Source organism: Lissotriton helveticus, chromosome 1_2 (genome assembly GCF_964261635.1).
Source record: "Lissotriton helveticus chromosome 1_2, aLisHel1.1, whole genome shotgun sequence".
Taxonomy (NCBI): Eukaryota; Metazoa; Chordata; class Amphibia; order Caudata; family Salamandridae; genus Lissotriton; species Lissotriton helveticus.
In genome coordinates this window covers 283,791,801-283,808,518 of record NC_136058.1, presented here as the reverse complement: position 1 = coordinate 283,808,518, position 16,718 = coordinate 283,791,801, and positions in this window count along the sequence as shown.

Here is a 16,718-nt window from a genome sequence, read left to right as displayed (position 1 = left end):
GGAGTTAAAGATTTACAAGATGAAGCAGATGATGAAGAGAAAGTCTCATGGTTAAGAGCAGGTTGCAGACAGCGAGAAGAAGATGAGATTTGGGTTTACAAAGATGACAGACCAGTTATGCCAAATGGCATGATTGCTGACATGGCTCGAATGTATCATGGTCCAGGACATATTGGTAGGGATTCTATGATCAGGTTATTTAGGCAGACATGGTTGAACCCAAAATTCTGATTATTTGCAGAATCATTTTGTCAGAGATCTTTGATCTGCCAACAGATTAACCCAAACAGAAAAACAGTTGTGAGCATGGGAACCATAGGACGGGAGGGTGGTCCTTTTACCAGGTTGCAAATGGATTTCTTTGACATGCCACCCCATAATAGGTTGAGGTATGTTCTTGTGATAGTCTGTTTGTTTTCAAGATGGGTGGAAGCGTTCCCAACACGTCACAATGATTCAGTTACTGTTGCAAAATTGCTTTTAAGGGAGATCATACCAAGGTACGGTTTTCCAGTGACTGTTGAAACTGATCGTGGAACACATTTTGAAAACAGACTACTACAAATGGTTTGTGAAGCATTGAACATAAAACAAAAGCTACATTGTGCCTACAGACCAGAAGCATCAGGTGTTGTTGAACAAATAAATGGTACAATCAACAATAGGATAGCCAAAATGCGTCTAGCTACAGGAGTAAAGTGGACTGTTGCACTACCACTTGTTTTGATGTCTTTGAGAGGCACTCCTGATAAAATGACAGGTTTAAGTCCTCATGATATTGTCTTGGGTAGAGTCATGAGACAAGCATTTGTACCAGTTGGAAAATTAATGAGTATAAATGATAGCGTAATTTTGGAATACTGTAGGAACCTTTCTGACGTCGTGACTTCTGTGTTCCATCAGGTGGGAACTGATGTGATTACAAGAGACAAGGAAAAAGCTCATGATCTGTTACCAGGAGACTGGGTGAGGACAAAAATACACCGGAGAAGAAATTGTCTAGTACCCAGGTGGCAGAAGGCAAGACAGGTGATTCTTGTCACAACAAATGCAGTAAAGTGCAAAGGATTGAAGAGGTGGATTCACGCTAGTCACACCATTCATGTGCCAACACCTGAAAATCCTGACGAAGGTGACACTACAGCTGATTCAGACTCTGAAGAAGAACCTGAAAGAAATCCAAATCCTGAAGATCGACAGGAAAGTCGACATCTGGAAGATTCAATTGCGAATGAAGTGTTGAATGAAGATACTGAAGAAATTGTGATACTAGACTCTGAAGATGATGAAGTCATTCTAGAAAAAGAAGCAGAAAAAGAGTCTGAACAAGAAGAGAATCAAGATCAGGACGGTATTGAAAAGCAGATTGGAAGCTCTGGAAGAAGGAATGAAAATTCTGAAACTGGGAAGTTGAAGGTAATTGAAGAAGAAAACGAAGACGAATTACCAAGTACCAGCTATAAGGATGATGTTCCTAACAGAGTGAAGCTGCCGAGTAATAAGTACCTGAGTCCAGAATTCAAATTTCGGACAGTGAAATTGATGAAAGTGATGAAGATTCCGAAATAAGAAATTTTAGAAAGAGAGCTTGGAGAGCAGAGTGTAACAAATCTGAACCAAAGAAGAAATTGCCGAGAAAAGGTGATAACTGGCCTAATGAGAATGAAAGTCTAAAATTCAAATTAATCAACAGATCAAAAGAGCAAATTAATGAAATATCAAGTCAGAAAGGAGATACAGATAAGAAAATTCAGTCAGGAAAGAAGATAGAAGTGATTAATAATAGAGCAAAAAGAATTGTAAAGCCCAGCCAAAAGTACAAGTCCCCTGAGTGGACTTATATCATCATCCCACCTGTGGTGGAGGTGAATAGTAGTAGTCAGGAAGATTTAGATGGCACAAGTGATAATGATTGAAGTAGCTTTTGTTTAAGGATTGGTTTTTGGCATAAGGCTGAAGAAATTGTGTTAGGTGACACAAGGTCGAAGAAATTGTGTTAGCTGGAAAAACACATTGATGTAAGACGCAAGGTCGAAGAAAAGCTGTTAGAAAGTAGGGTTTTCTTTTTTTTAAAAAAAATCAAAAATAGGGGGGTGTTAAAAATATTAATTTAGAAATATTTGGAAATGTTTGCATTTTTTATTTTTGTTTTCCTTGAAAGGCTCTTATTCTGAGTAAACGATGCCTTTTGTTAATAATAACTCGAGATGTTGTATCATCAAGAGATGTTGTAAAATGTCTTTAATCTGTGTGGTTTTATTAATCCTGGTCTGGTTAATTTTAGCTGTCATTTTCCCTTTTGGAATTGACAAAGAAGTGTATAAAGCTAACATGACAAGCAAAGCTAAGGTTAAACAAGATAACCATGGTGCAGCAGGCAAAACTAACATAGTTATTGATCACAAGCCAGAGATCCACCAAGATAGATCTGTTGGTGGTTTTTCTAGTAATACTTTTTCAAGACTTCTTTCTGAATATGTTAGAATTATGGATGTTAAAGACTGTTCTATTTGTGTGAAATTACCTGCTTCTGTTTCTGAGGGGGTGACCTATAACATGCTTCCTCTTACTTATGGCATCACTTGCAGTGTAATAGCTAGCTTGTTTTATCAAACAGGTCGTTTAGAGTACTATTATTCTAATTACGATGACATTTTTGCAAACTTGAAAGTTGATAAAAGCTTGAATAATCATAAACAAGCTAAACAGATGAGAGAATTTTTCATTGTAACTAATGAACTCACATATGAGTATGCTTTTAGAAACAATTTAACTTGCAAATTGAGGGCTGATCCGTGCCCAGCAGAGGTCGCTGTTGTGCAAACTATGTTCGAGTCTGACAGCGGAGAGTAACGAGACGCCGAAAACGAGGAGGAAGACGCCGGCTGCAGCCCCTGGCTCCCGGCACGGAAAAGCGGCGCCGAAAAGCGGGGAGAAGTCTGCACCTGAACTAAAAGGCAAGCAGAACAAGTAGGGTTGATCTTAGAGCCCACCCCACCTCGAGGTATTCCCAGGACGCTAAAAGCATCTCGGCCGCTAGCGGAAGGTGCCGCGAGTGGAGTATTGGGGACGGCCGGTGCTGGGAGCGGCTGGAGCCGAGTGATCTTCCCGGATTTGGCAGTAGCCGCAGTAACCGCGAAAACCCCAGGATTCGGCTGCAATTGTGCCTGGTCTCTCTACAAACGCTCGCAAGAAAAGTGAGTGGTGACTCAAGACCGGTTGGACCAGCGCGAGTCCTCTGCGAGCTGAGGGCAGAGGCTGACGCGAGAGGTGCCCTGGGGCCCTTCCCCCCCCGGACGCAGTGGGACCCACGGCGAGCAGAGGTTTGGCCTGGGATTGGCCAGCTGGGACTGTTGCCTGAAAGGGTACCTAGGACGTGGCAGTACATACTAACTGACCCAGGTACGTGGCTATTCGTCAAAGTTGTCCCAGTAGGATAGCAATTTCTGCTCTCTATGAAGCTGATAAAGAACACTGCCAACTAACTGCACGGAGCATATAATCATCCAACTGACCATTTCATTTTTAATGATATAACTATTTTAAGTGGACCACAGCTATTATCAATCACCTACTAAATAAACTTCCACTGGGAAATAGACCTTAATCTATTTGGATTTACACGCAGTGGTGATCAAGTAAAGTACAATTAGAAACTAACCTCAGATCTGCTTAAAAATTACAGCCACGTGAAAAACAGGGATAGGGGACGCAAACTGAGCGCCAGTTTCGGTGTTGCATGAGCGGTGCACCGGTTATCTGGCGCTTTGGAGCTTTACCCCTCCGGTAGGGTAGCCTGGAACCAGGCAATAACACCTTTCTCAATATAGGACCAACATAAGAGGACAGTAAGTAATAGCACTTCGACTACACCGTGGGTTAATACCCCTAGAGAAAGTTTCTTCACTATAAACAGGACAATTAAAAATTACAGCCAAAACAATTCCGTGTGACCTCCTAAACTGTTATGGCATATAAAAAACGAAGGTCAAGAACCATCTTTATGAAAAGGATGGGGACGGAAGAGGCAACTCGGAGGAGCACCAACAAGACAACAAGAGCAGGAAAGCTTATAGTAACTCCAGGGATCAAAAAGTAATTTGAAAACCTAAAGTCAGACGAACAGGGGCAATTAACAAAAGACCAGACAATCAAGGAAAAGAAAGGATGTAAAGAGGAAGAAGAGGAAGGTCTACATCTAACCAACACTCAAATACAAAGAACACCTGAGGCTCCTCAGAAAAGTATTCCACTTGCCTTGGAGGATTCTATCACTAACCACGATGCCCCAGGTTTAACATTAGAATCACTCAAAACGCAACAATCTCAAGAGTACAATATCACTTGCCCTGATATTAATATCAAAGACCTAATATTTCATAAGAGATCCCAAAAGGAGACTGAGAAAATACAGAATAGCACTCCGCAAATCCTGGAGAAATACCCAGATCTGTCTCTTTTCAAAATAATTATACCCCAGTCTCTAAATCTTTGTTTACTCTGCAAAATATACTGGAGTCGGTCCTCTTTCACCTAGGGAACATACTGGAAAATTCCGACCAAACCCTTGATACTCAACTAGGAATATTAAAATTTCTAGTAGAGGAAAAGAAGAAGAAAGAGCAAATGAATTCAACAAAAATAGTAGGAGTCTGCGAAAAATGTAAAGTGCAAAACTCTGATACTTCAAAAGCTGATTCAGCAGAAACGCCTCACCCTATAAAAAAAGAAATCGCAACTCAAACCGGAAGAAAACCTCTCTTGAAATCTCAGGAAAACAACCAGATTTATTCCCTTAGAAGCCTCTTTAAGGAAGAAACCACATCTACGTCATATCATCAGTCCAAAGCGTACTACCCAATTTTCACAATAAGCGAAACAAAATCTATGGTGAATAGCCCTGACACATCTCAATGCAAAATCACTACTGAGATGGAGCTACTAAGCAATGATACACAGGGCAAAGATAGTAACAAAGGCAAAAGAAAACAAAAGAGGACCAAGCTGAAAAGGAGAAAGGCGTTAAGAAGAATAGAGAAAAAGAAAGCACGTAAAATAATAATTCAGAAGGATCCCCTTTTACCAACTGGATCTTCGGATAACGAGGAAAGAGCAGATTCCCTCCAGACCATGAAAATAAAGGGGCAGAACACATCGTTATTAACGCAAACTGATAATGTTAACCATCGGAGTAAACTAAACCCAAAGGCGAACATTTTTTCTGAAGGAGGTCAAGGATCTTCAAGTCTGGCACTAAAAGAAAGCCCAATATGATCGGTCTCTATTCAGGAAAAGCATCTACAGGCAGAGATAATCAGGTCTAATTCTCTGGAAATTACGGAATTATTTCCTGTAGACGACGCACCACTCAACCGCGGACGAATTATTAGCCTGCTACAAAAGATTCAACCTCTACAATTGCTAGCGCGAAACAAAATAAAACTAGTTACGTTCCCGGAGAAATCCAAAACAACGACAGCAATTGTAGAATTTTGGTCTCCAGTAATACCAGGAATTATATTGAAGGAGAGTGAAACACTCCATAAATATGGATATGATCTGACCCCAGTAGTACAGCACGACGACCACAAAAAACCCAAAATAGAAGAATCTCTTAAAACGCAGTGGTCGAAGCAAATATCCAACGCCAGGACTAATCCTCCAGATCTAAGTTCAAAAAATATACTCGTCTCCATAAAGAACGGGGAAAGTAAAGTCTGGAGGAAAAATACCCTAGGCGAGGAAACAACAAAGGAGGAATAATGATGGACCTGGATCTCGGAGACCCTGAAATGCAATAATCTAAACAAAGACAAAAAATCCCCTGTTTAGCACAGGCTTGTCGATCGCCTCCTGGAACATAGCGGGTAAAACTAAACAAAAAATGGATGAAATAGTAAAAAATTCCCCAACTGTAGTGGCCCTCCAAGAAACATGGTCCACACAAAACTTTAACCAAGAGAAATACTTTGTATATGATACCACTGCAGAGCAGGTTGAACGGGGACATGCGAAAGGAGGGATAGCGATTTTACTAAATGAAGATTTCAAAAGGGCCCAAGAAATAATACCAACTAATTCAAATAACCATCAATGCCTTAAGGTCAAACTCAGGACAAATCCTCTAGAAACTTTAAAAGATCTTCTAATTTATAATATCTATATGCCCCCTGGAGCAAAAATGGACACACTCGCTATTGAAATCCTAAAAGACATTGAACAAACAATAGAAAGTCAAGGGTATCCATCATTCTTAATCTTGGGTGACCTAAATGGGAAAATTTCCAATGAGTTATTATAAAAATGGGCAGACTGGCACAAAGAGGAAGCCTTGGGAATCCCCACACCACTTTTTCCGAAAGAAAACAAGGCGGATAAAAGAGGAAAAATTCTAGTTGCATCACTCCCTATACTTCATGGAGTAATATTGAATGGCAATGTAGAAGGCGACATTCCCGCCTCAAATACAAGGCAGGGTAATAGTAGCCCATCTCTACTGGACTACATGATCTGTAGCTACGACCTATACGGCTCAGTCGTACATCTTAAAATAAACTTTGTTCATGGTAGTGATCATTCTATTCTACTAGCAATAACAGAGTGGACAACCCTATCCAAACTCTCCAGTCGAATGATGTATAACCACAGTTCAGTACTGGTGAATCCTTTTTTTTTTTTTCTTTTTTTGGTAATCCTCATATATCACAAATGGAACTCTTGATGGAAAGCTGCCACCTCCATGCACCATTGGTCGTTCTGTACCGGCCCTCGTTGTTTACGGCCAAAAAGCAAAGTGGTACGCCTGCATCCTCAAGTAGCCACTGCCTTCCCCTCCATACTCCTTTTTTTCGCCGATCTTTGGGCGCCCATGCTACTTAGGAGTCCAGGGAACCAGCAGGGCTCCAGACAAATCATTGGAAAACCAATCACCGAAGTTGCCATGCCACCAAGGCCTCCCAGACCTTAGTCTCACTCACGGGGTCACATGCCATATCTGATTTACTTGTTATCATAATCTGCCGTAGACAATTAGCAAAGGTAGGGGAAGTTGGGTCCTTCCACGCCCTACAGATCTATCGCCTTGCCAACAAAATGATGTAAAAGACAAATTTCGTGGGGAGATCGTCTACCTGATAAGCCGTGATAAGCCCTGAGATGATAGTGAGCGTTGAAACTAATATGGGCATTGAGAGGACCTCTTCCAAGAATTCCCTTATCTTACTCCAATATTCCTCCAATTCGGGACAATCTGCGAACATATGTACATCATCTGCTTTCAGATGACCGCACCTCGGGCAGTCGTAATCCATGTTAGAGTATTTAGCTAGTTTCTTAGGCGTTATATAAACTCTATACATTGTGAACAGATGATTTCTTTTCAGAGCTGCTGGCTTAATTACAGCGTTTAACACTCTGAAAGAGTCGTGCCTAAACTCCATAAAGGACCCACTGGCCGGATTTATAGCATTGCTCCATATTTTGGTAATTTCAGCCTCTGACACCTCCTCACCCTCTAACAGTGCTGAATACCAAAAAGATATTTGACTCTTCCACTTGCCCCCTCTCGTTACTGCATCAAATTTGGGATTGGGGGGATAGTTAGCCGCGGATCTTACGGGTCTCCTTGCCCACCACCCTGATAGTTGATAATATTTAAACCTGGTCAAGGTCCCCCTTGTTAAATTGGAGAGCGTGTCCCAGCTTAAGAGCTGTCCATCTTCCTGCAGATCCCCCCAATATTCCAACCCAGCCTGTTTTAATGGTAGCGATAAAAGGTCATTTAGGCATGCAGGAAGTCCGGGAGAATCCCATATCGGTGTCTGTGACGCATAATAAGGGATGTTCAGTTTATTCTTCACAAATACCCAATTTTTCAAAGTTGTCCCCAAAATCTTCAACCTTACTTTTTTGAAAAATTTTGGGTCCCCGAATTTATAAAGGAAGGAACTCGATCCCTGGTGGACATCTTTTAACAAGGCAGAAAATAGCAAACCCATGGATGATTGGTCCAGTTGACCAGCCATGGTTCTAAAATGCTTGAAGTGGAAAGCTTGACAATACATAATTAAATCTGGAAAAGAAAGCCCTCCTGTCTTTAGACCTCTCCTTAATTTTTTCCAAGCTATTCGAGGGCCTTTGGCATTCCAAATAAATAATCCTAATTTTCCTTGTAGTTTTTTAATTAAAGCTAATGGAAAAGATAAAGGGATTGCATTAAATAGGAAAGTGATTTTTGGAATGATTATCATTTTCAAGAGGTTCACTCTTCCATAAATATTTAGGGGGAGCGAGGACCAACGTTGTAATAAAGCAATTATGTCTTTAGTGACTCTAACTAGATGAATTTTTGGGATTTCTTCTATCTTATTCACTAGATGGACTCCCAGATACCTCATATTATCTTTCTTCCCTACCGAGTCTGTCTGCTGGTTCCATTCCATTATTTCCGTTTTTTCTACATTTATAGAATACCCAGAAATTTTACCAAACTCTTCGGCGAGATCTAATAATCTGGGTATTGCTTCTTCTGGATTTGACGTATACATCAGCAGGTCATCTGCATACAGTGCAAACTTCAATTCCATGTCAGCGATCTCAAGGGTTTGATTAATGGTTCTGCTCTTAACATACAAACAAAAGGCTCAATATATAAGTCAAACAAAAGGGGGGATAAGGGACAGCCCTGACGCGTGCCTCGGGTAATGCATATCTGCTCCGTCAGGGAGCCATTTACTAAGACTTTTGCTGTTGGGGCTGAATATAGTAGCTTTATGGCTGTTATAAAACTTTCAGGGAAGCCAAATTTTTCCATCGTCATCCAGAGGTAGTCCCAGTCAACCTGGTCAAAAGCCTTGGCTGCCACAATAGTCAGGGGCAACTTCTTCTCTTGGGCTACATCTATTGCGGCAACTACTTGAAAGGTCAACTCATTGAGTTGCCTATCCGGAATAAATCCCCTTTGGTCGCAATGTACCAACGCTTTTACTACCTTTGCTAGTCTGGTTGCTAACACCCCTGCGAATTCCTTATAATCTACGTTTAATAAGGAGATAGATCTATAAGACTCTATCCTACTCGGATCCTTATTTGGCTTCAATATTAGTGTAACTATAGCCTCAGCCCATGATCTTGGAGCCTGCCCCGCTTGAAGTAAAATATCGTTAAACTATAAGGTCAAAGCCCCTATTATCTGCTCTTGCACGATCTTGTACAATTCCACTGGAAGCCCATCTGGACCTGCGGCCTTACCCTTAACCATCTTTGACAGCTGAATTCTCACTTCTCCTTCTCTTATTTCCGAGCTAAGAAAAGACCTGTCTGAATCTACCAACTCAGGGATCTGTGCATTAGCCAGCCATATTTCTGTCTGCTGCCTACTCAAAGAAGGGTTAGCTCCATAAAGGGACTGCATGTACCTCATTACCTCTTCCCTAATGAGGTCATCATCATTAGTTTTTTCTCCCGTGCTTGTTAGTAGTAAACTGTCTATTAGGTTCCTTGTTCTGTCTGCTCGGGCTTTCCACGCTAAGAGTCGCCCACACTTCTCGCCGTAGGCGAAATGTTGCAAATTACTTGTTTTCCACTTTTCCTTCAAAGTTTTATCTATCTCCGCTTGGTATTCAGCCCGCAGACAATACAGTTCCCTCTGAAGAGATAGTCTATTATCGGTCTCATCCACAGATGCCCTTTGCAACTCTGATTCTTTGAGTTTGATTCTCGAAATCCTTGCTTCCCTGCTCTCTCTCTCCAGTCTGTTCCTCCTTATCATCAGGGTTGTTAAAAGGCCTTGGGAAAAGGCTTTATATGCATCCCAGACAGTTTGTTTACTTTCTGTCCCGATGTTGACCCTAAAGTACTCCTCCGCCTGGATCACTAAGTCCTGTCTGACCCCCTCTTCCAACAGCAACGTCCGATCCAGTGTCCATCTCCTTTGCTGCATTTTTTCTTCAGACTGATCACCACCTCCACTATTGAGTGGTCGGACAGAATTGCTGGAATATATGATATAGAGTCAACTGCTGATGTAAGAGTTTTATCCAATAGAAAGAAGTCTATCCTAGAGTGATGTCTATATCGTCTGCTGTAGAAGGAATAATCTCTTTTTCCCGGATTTCTGAGCCTCCAAATATCTGTCAAGTTAAAATCCCGTATTAGATTCTTCAACTCCAATCTAGTTTTTTTGGGGGGTGTGAATTTTACTCTTGAGGTTCGATCCAGTTCTTTATCAAAGATTAAGTTGAAATCGCCCCCCAGAATTATGGGACCCTCTGTCTCTATTAAACTGATTTTGAGTTTCAACAGAGCCCCAGGGGCATCCAGATTCGGACCATAGTAGAATGCACAGGTAAGAGGGGTACTCCCAGTAATCAAAGACGTCACCAACCACCTACCGGAGTTATCTATCTCATGTTTAATAAGCCTGATCCCTGTGCCTGCTCTGATAATTATTGCCACCCCTCGCGTACTGCCACCTTGTTCTATCAAACAACATCCTGGACCCACCTACATCTACCGAATGTTCGATTACACTCTTCCCTCTCCAAATGCGTCTCCTCTAGTAGACATATATGAGCCCCTGAGTTAAACATAAAATCAGTGATCCTTCTCGCTTTCGTTCTATCCCTTAACCCGTTAACATTCCAGCTTATTAATTGTATTCTACTTATCATGTCGACCTTGTTCCTCTATGCCCACTTTGAGGATTCTAGACCAGCTCCTCATGAGAGTACAATTTAATTTCGTGCATAAATGAGGATTTTTTTTTTGTTTTTTCCCCCGCTCCCCACCCTCCTACCCCCCTCCCCTGAGGAACTCCCTCCTTGATTCTTCTGGCAAACATGTCGCCAATTGGGAGTTTTCCAGACCCCTGGATGGTGAACCCCAATAGAAAATTACACTTTGAGAATACGCCAACTGTTTGAGATTCAAATATAAATAAAGAGAAAAATTTGCAAAAAATACCTAGGTGACCCTTTTTTTTTCCCCTTTTCTCCTTTTCATTCTCTTATTTCCCTTTTTTTTAATTATTTTTTTTTCCTTCCTTCCTTCCCCGCCCAAAAGAAAGAAATATCAAAGAAGATTCTGCTTAAAGCTTCTTATGCCTCACCTATCCCCACTTATTCACCTTAATACAAGTGTTGCTTAGTTTCTAACTGTACCCTTGGTTGTAAACTTCACTTTTACACCCATCTTTAAGACCTGTGCTATAACTTCTATCCATCAGGGGCACCCACCACCAAATTGTTGAAAGTTTTTGGGATTTATGTATCTCTTTCTTAAATTGCACTTTCTCGCATTAGGGTGATGAAGGAATCAACTTCTTGTGTTGAAGTGAAATTATGTGTCTTGTTCTTCCAGACCACTCTCAAAAAAGCTGGGAACTTCAATTGCACCTGGGCCCCAAAGCTCCTCAAGTCCAGCATCCGGCTCCCTAGCTCCCATTGCCTCTGCGCCGTTACTTTCCCCACATCAGATCGAATAAGATAATTGGCTGAACCAAATTGTAAAGATTTTTCTTGCAAGGCTCTGCTCAGAATTAGTTCTTTAACCGTAAAGGTCAAGAAATTTACCAGGATCTTCCTCGGGCCTGACCTCCCCGAACGTTGCCTAAAGGGATCTCTGTGTGCTCTTTGTATCTCGTCTTCCAGGTTGATATCTGGACTATCCTTAAGGACACCCTCTCTGAGAATTTTACATATTAGGCCCTTGACATCCCCATTTTCCACTCCTTCCGGTATTTTCAAAAATTCCAAGTTGTTTCTTCTTGAATGAATTTCAAGTCTTTCCACGTCCATCTGTAGAGCTCTGTTCTGCATTCTTAGAGTCTCGATGTATCTGTCATGTCTACTTGAGGCCCCTGTTAGTAAGCTAACTTCCTCCTCCAACACATCCGTACGTTTACTGACATCTACCAGTTTCTGTTCTAAACTAGCACACTGCTCGTGAATGGTTTTTTGATTGGCTTCAGATGTATCGAATTTGTTGTCGAGTTTTGTCAAAAGGTCTTCTCTAAGACTGAGGAGAAGAATCTCGACCTGCGACAGACCTGTTCCCAGGCTTGCTGATTCGGTTACTCCATTACCGGCCCTAGCTTCAACTACAGGTGTAGTTACGGGGATTGAAGAACTAGCTTGGGCTACATGAGGGAGCTTCTGCCTCACAGATATATCCTCTGCTCCATCAGTTTCTGTTTGCTCTGATTCTTCTTCCTGTACCTGAGCATCCTCCATTTGTGCCAGCACCGTATATCTATTTGTGAGAGACACCGAGGAGGATATGTTCGGCATACTAGGTACGCTATGTGGTCTATGATTGGATAAGCTAAGGGTACTAGGTGCGTCTGTTGTATTGAGGTCGCCTGTTGCATTAAGGTCGTCTGACAGCAGGGGGGCAGGAAGATCAGAGTTAAGAACACTTGGGGTATTGACCATGTGTCCCCCCCCGAGCTGTTTCTTGCTCTCCCCCACTTTGGGGTCAACTACCTTTTCCATAATTTTAAAGTAAGATTTCAAAGATGGGGCAGGCTTTGGCAATGTCCAGCGCACTTTCGGGAGCTTCTGCCTCTGCTTATTTACCTCCCCTGTCCTAGAAGTGTTACTTCTCCTGTCCCTCCTCTTTTCCTTAGGGGAAATCGGTATGGACCCTGCTCTTGCGGGGCTCGGGCACTCAACTCCTGTTTTTTGCAGCACAAGTCTGGATCTTAATTGATACCTATTCCTAACCTGTGAGACTGGGGGTGCGTGAGAAAATTCCCTGCCCTTGCCCTTATCCTTGCTCTTATTTTTACACTCTTCCCCAACTGGGCAACCCTCTGAGGTGTCAATCCTGTTGACTTTGGCTGATTCTACTCTACGCTGTGAATATGAAGGAGACTGTGGGTGTAAATACTCTGTGTCTAAGTCTGGATTCGTTTCTAGGTCCATACCCTTGCGCAGTATGAAGCTCTGAGCCACAGGAGCCACAGGAGCCCTACTCGTGCTTCTCCCTGCTTTCATCCGACCTGCATCGCATGGTACCCCCCCACATATTTTTCGCCCTGCAAAGCTCACAGAACCATTTGGCCCCCGGGCCCCCTGGAGCTCCTCTCTCAACAATTGGGGGAGAAAATACAAATTGCGGTTCAGAGGCTTTCCGAGACTTAATTTCGCCAATAGCCTCCTAGCATGCCTCCAAAAACTTGCCCGGTCCTTTTGGTCCCCCGCTGAATCACTGGCGCTCCTCCTCCCCTTAGGAGAACCGGTACCTGCTGCTACCGCTTGTCCCACGACCCCGGCCGCTTCTCCACCTTCTGTCCCCACCGTGAATCCGAACGGCTGTCTGCAACAGCCCATAGCCTTCCGCCCAGGCGCTTGCTGTAACCTGTAACTGCAGGGTCCTAGCGCCGGGTCTGTATCCGGGTGTATTCGGACACCGTCTCGTTTCTCGTTTTCTCCGAAAAAAAGGGAAAAAGGGAAAAGAAAACTCCCATCAAGGGTTAGCCTGAAATGTAATACAAGATCCCTGCATCGTCTCACCATTCAAGCGTCTCCGCTACAGCATTTTCTTCGGGGAAACCACCTCCCAGTCTGGAGCTCCCACGGCAGACGTCAGCCTGCCGCCATGTTCCTCAGGCACCGTTGTATTGTACTGGTGAATCCTAACCAAAGACGTATTCATTGGAATTCGGCTACATTCAATAAAATAATCAACATAATAGATTCAAGGCAACTTCTACAAGTATCTCATTCTGCAAATCTGATAATAAATTTTGAACTGATCATCAAAAAGTTAACACAAAAATTGCAGGAAAAACTAAACCAATCAAGAACAATAAAGAATCTAAATATAAGGCCAAAGTTAGTTACTAACACAAAACTTTTGAATAAACTGATCAGAGAACAGTTTGTAGAAACTTCTCCATTTAAACAGTTTGAAATCAATAAACTAAAAAACCAACGCAGGCATAGAAAAGGAAAAAACAAGAGAATAGCACAAGATCAAAATTAGATAGATCTGCAGATCCCAGCAAAGCAAAATAACTAACAAGCCTACTGGAATATAATCGCCAAAGAAACGGGTACGAAAAAAATCTTACAAGCTATCCCGGTCCCTCCAAAGGAATGGGATCGCTACCTCGCCAATTTATACAAACTAAACACCAATTCAGAAATGATCCACAATCTTGCCATGAACGAAGAAACAAATCATTTAAATAGTGGAGTAACGAGTCCTCTCTCAATCGAGTTACACATTAGAAAGGCACGCACAACAGGATCATCAGGCCCAGATCAAATTCCGATTAAGGACCTCCAGTGCAACCCTAAAGAATGGAGCAAGGTGTTATCTCCCCTTTTTAATTACATTTACACCACCGGAGAAATTCCCAAATCATGGAAGGGGAGTATAGTAATACCTATACATAAAAAGGGCACGAGGCTACATCCCGGCAATTACAGGCAAATAGCCCTCCTGAATGCAACAGGAAAAATATTTACTGCAACGGTTTTAGATCACCTTAAAGATTGGGCCTTTTCATCTGGTCAAATTCCGCTATATCAGGCTGGTTTTAGATCAAAGCATTCAGTCACGGATAACATTGCAGTGTTACAAACCATCTTAGACAAATACGTGACTGCTAAATCTCAGGTTGTATATGCTGCATTTATCGACTTTTCCACTGCATTCGACAGAGTAGATAGAGGAATCCTCTGGAGAAAACTTGGCAAAATGGGCATCCCAGACAAATTACTGCATATACTAATATCACTACACACAAAAACTTGGTGCCAGGTTCAAATGTGAAGGGAAAAGGGTCTCACTAGTTCTATCTCGACTCCAAATGGCTTAAGGCAAGGATGTCTCCTTGCTCCCCTACAGTTTTCCCTGTACCTTAGTGATCTGCCTCATCGCCTCCAGGAGATAAGTAATTTTCCACCAAAAATCGCCTCCCACAAAATACACACGATGTTATATGCAGACGATGTAATTATATTAGATCTAACCCCATTTGGCCTGCAAAGGAGCCTTCAGGCACTCCACAAATACTCGGAGGACAACTTTCTAATTCCAAACATTACGAAAACAAAAATAGTCCCGTTCTCAGGAAGGAAAAGGAGTATCAAATATCACTGGTCCCTAGGAGAAAAAAGGGTTGAAGTCGCAAACGAATATACTTATCTATGTCGAATTTTTACTAAGTCTTTACAGAATAGGCCTCATACTTTGAATTTGATCCGGAAGTCGGATATGCATGTGGGAGCACTCTCTAGGCTGTACGCCGCTTCTGGACAAAGACACTTCTTTTCCATGCTTAAAGTATACAGCGTTAAAATTCCACCAGTTCTATCATACGCTTTGGAATACATACCAATAAGTCAATGGAACTTTTTAGATCTAAGAGAAGGAAAGATTCTACGGAAACTAACGAGGTTGTCCCAGGCAGTACCAGTACAAGCTCTTCGCCTAGAGTATTCACTAACTGGTGCTTATGCCCGAGGAATTGCCAATGTAATCATATGGGCATACAATCTCCTACATGCAGAGGAAGGAACGCTCCGAGCCTTGCTTAAAATAGAAACATTCGACCACGGATCATCAAAGTACGTATTCTCAAGAAACTTTTTAACGGCTTACAAACTCTCAGAGACTAACACTAACTTGTTATTATCTTGGACACCTGCCCACCTGAAACTCTTTTTAAAGCAATTTACGGCAAGGCTTAGCTTTGACCTTGACTCTCAGCATTGTCTTAAATTGCCCCTCTATAAAAATGTTGCAGAATCTTTCGAATTCAAGAAATCTAAACAGTACATTAAATATAATCTTAACCACGGGCTAGGAGATCGATTGTCCTGCTTAGATTAGGAATACTCCCTGTAAAAACCGTAACTTCTAGGTGGCACCCAAAAGAAAGCACTATTTGTAATCTGTGTAATGGTAGAGAGCAGGACTTAGAGCATCTCTTGTTTACCTGCCCAAACGTAACAGTTGTTAAGGCACGGAAAAGGTTTCTAGACCCAGTCTATGCTAAATGTAAAATCAACTCTGTACATGAAATGATTAATTTATGCAAAGCTCCGCCAAATGAATTTGTATGTTACAATCTTTTAAAATTTTTAAAACCACTTTTATCTTTGTATTAGAATGAAAGCTTTTAACAAAATGGTTCAAAATTGATTATATTGTACTAAATATTTGTGGTCCTCAGTGGAGAACCAAATCAAATTAAATAAATAAAACTTGAAAACTTGAGGGCTGAGGAGAAGTCTTTCTTAAACTTAGTTGAAGAGAGAAGAGCAATTTATAAGAGAAATGAAATGCTGAAACAAACCAAATCAAAGTTTTGGCAAATTGAGGATGAAAAACTTAATGGTAGAGTGGAGAATGTTGCTATTCACATAGATAAACCTGTTAGTGGTAAGCTTTGTATTAGGAGAGACAATACGCTCTTTGACAATTACTTTGTGGGTGCAAGCCAATGTGAGGATACTTACCAAATCCTGGGTGGTTGGGGATTCAAAGGTGGCAAAGATCCAATTTCTCCTGGAATTTATTTTGCATCTGGGGAAAAGTTTATTACAATCTCCCAGACCACTGGTATGGGACTTGTTATGTTGGTTTAGTTTTTCCAAAGATTTTCCATGTAGACAGAAATGTAGAAGGTTCATTTGAAATTAGCAATCATCTGAATAGATATAAAAGAGAAAGTTTTTCAGAAATTTTGGGAGATATTTTTGGTG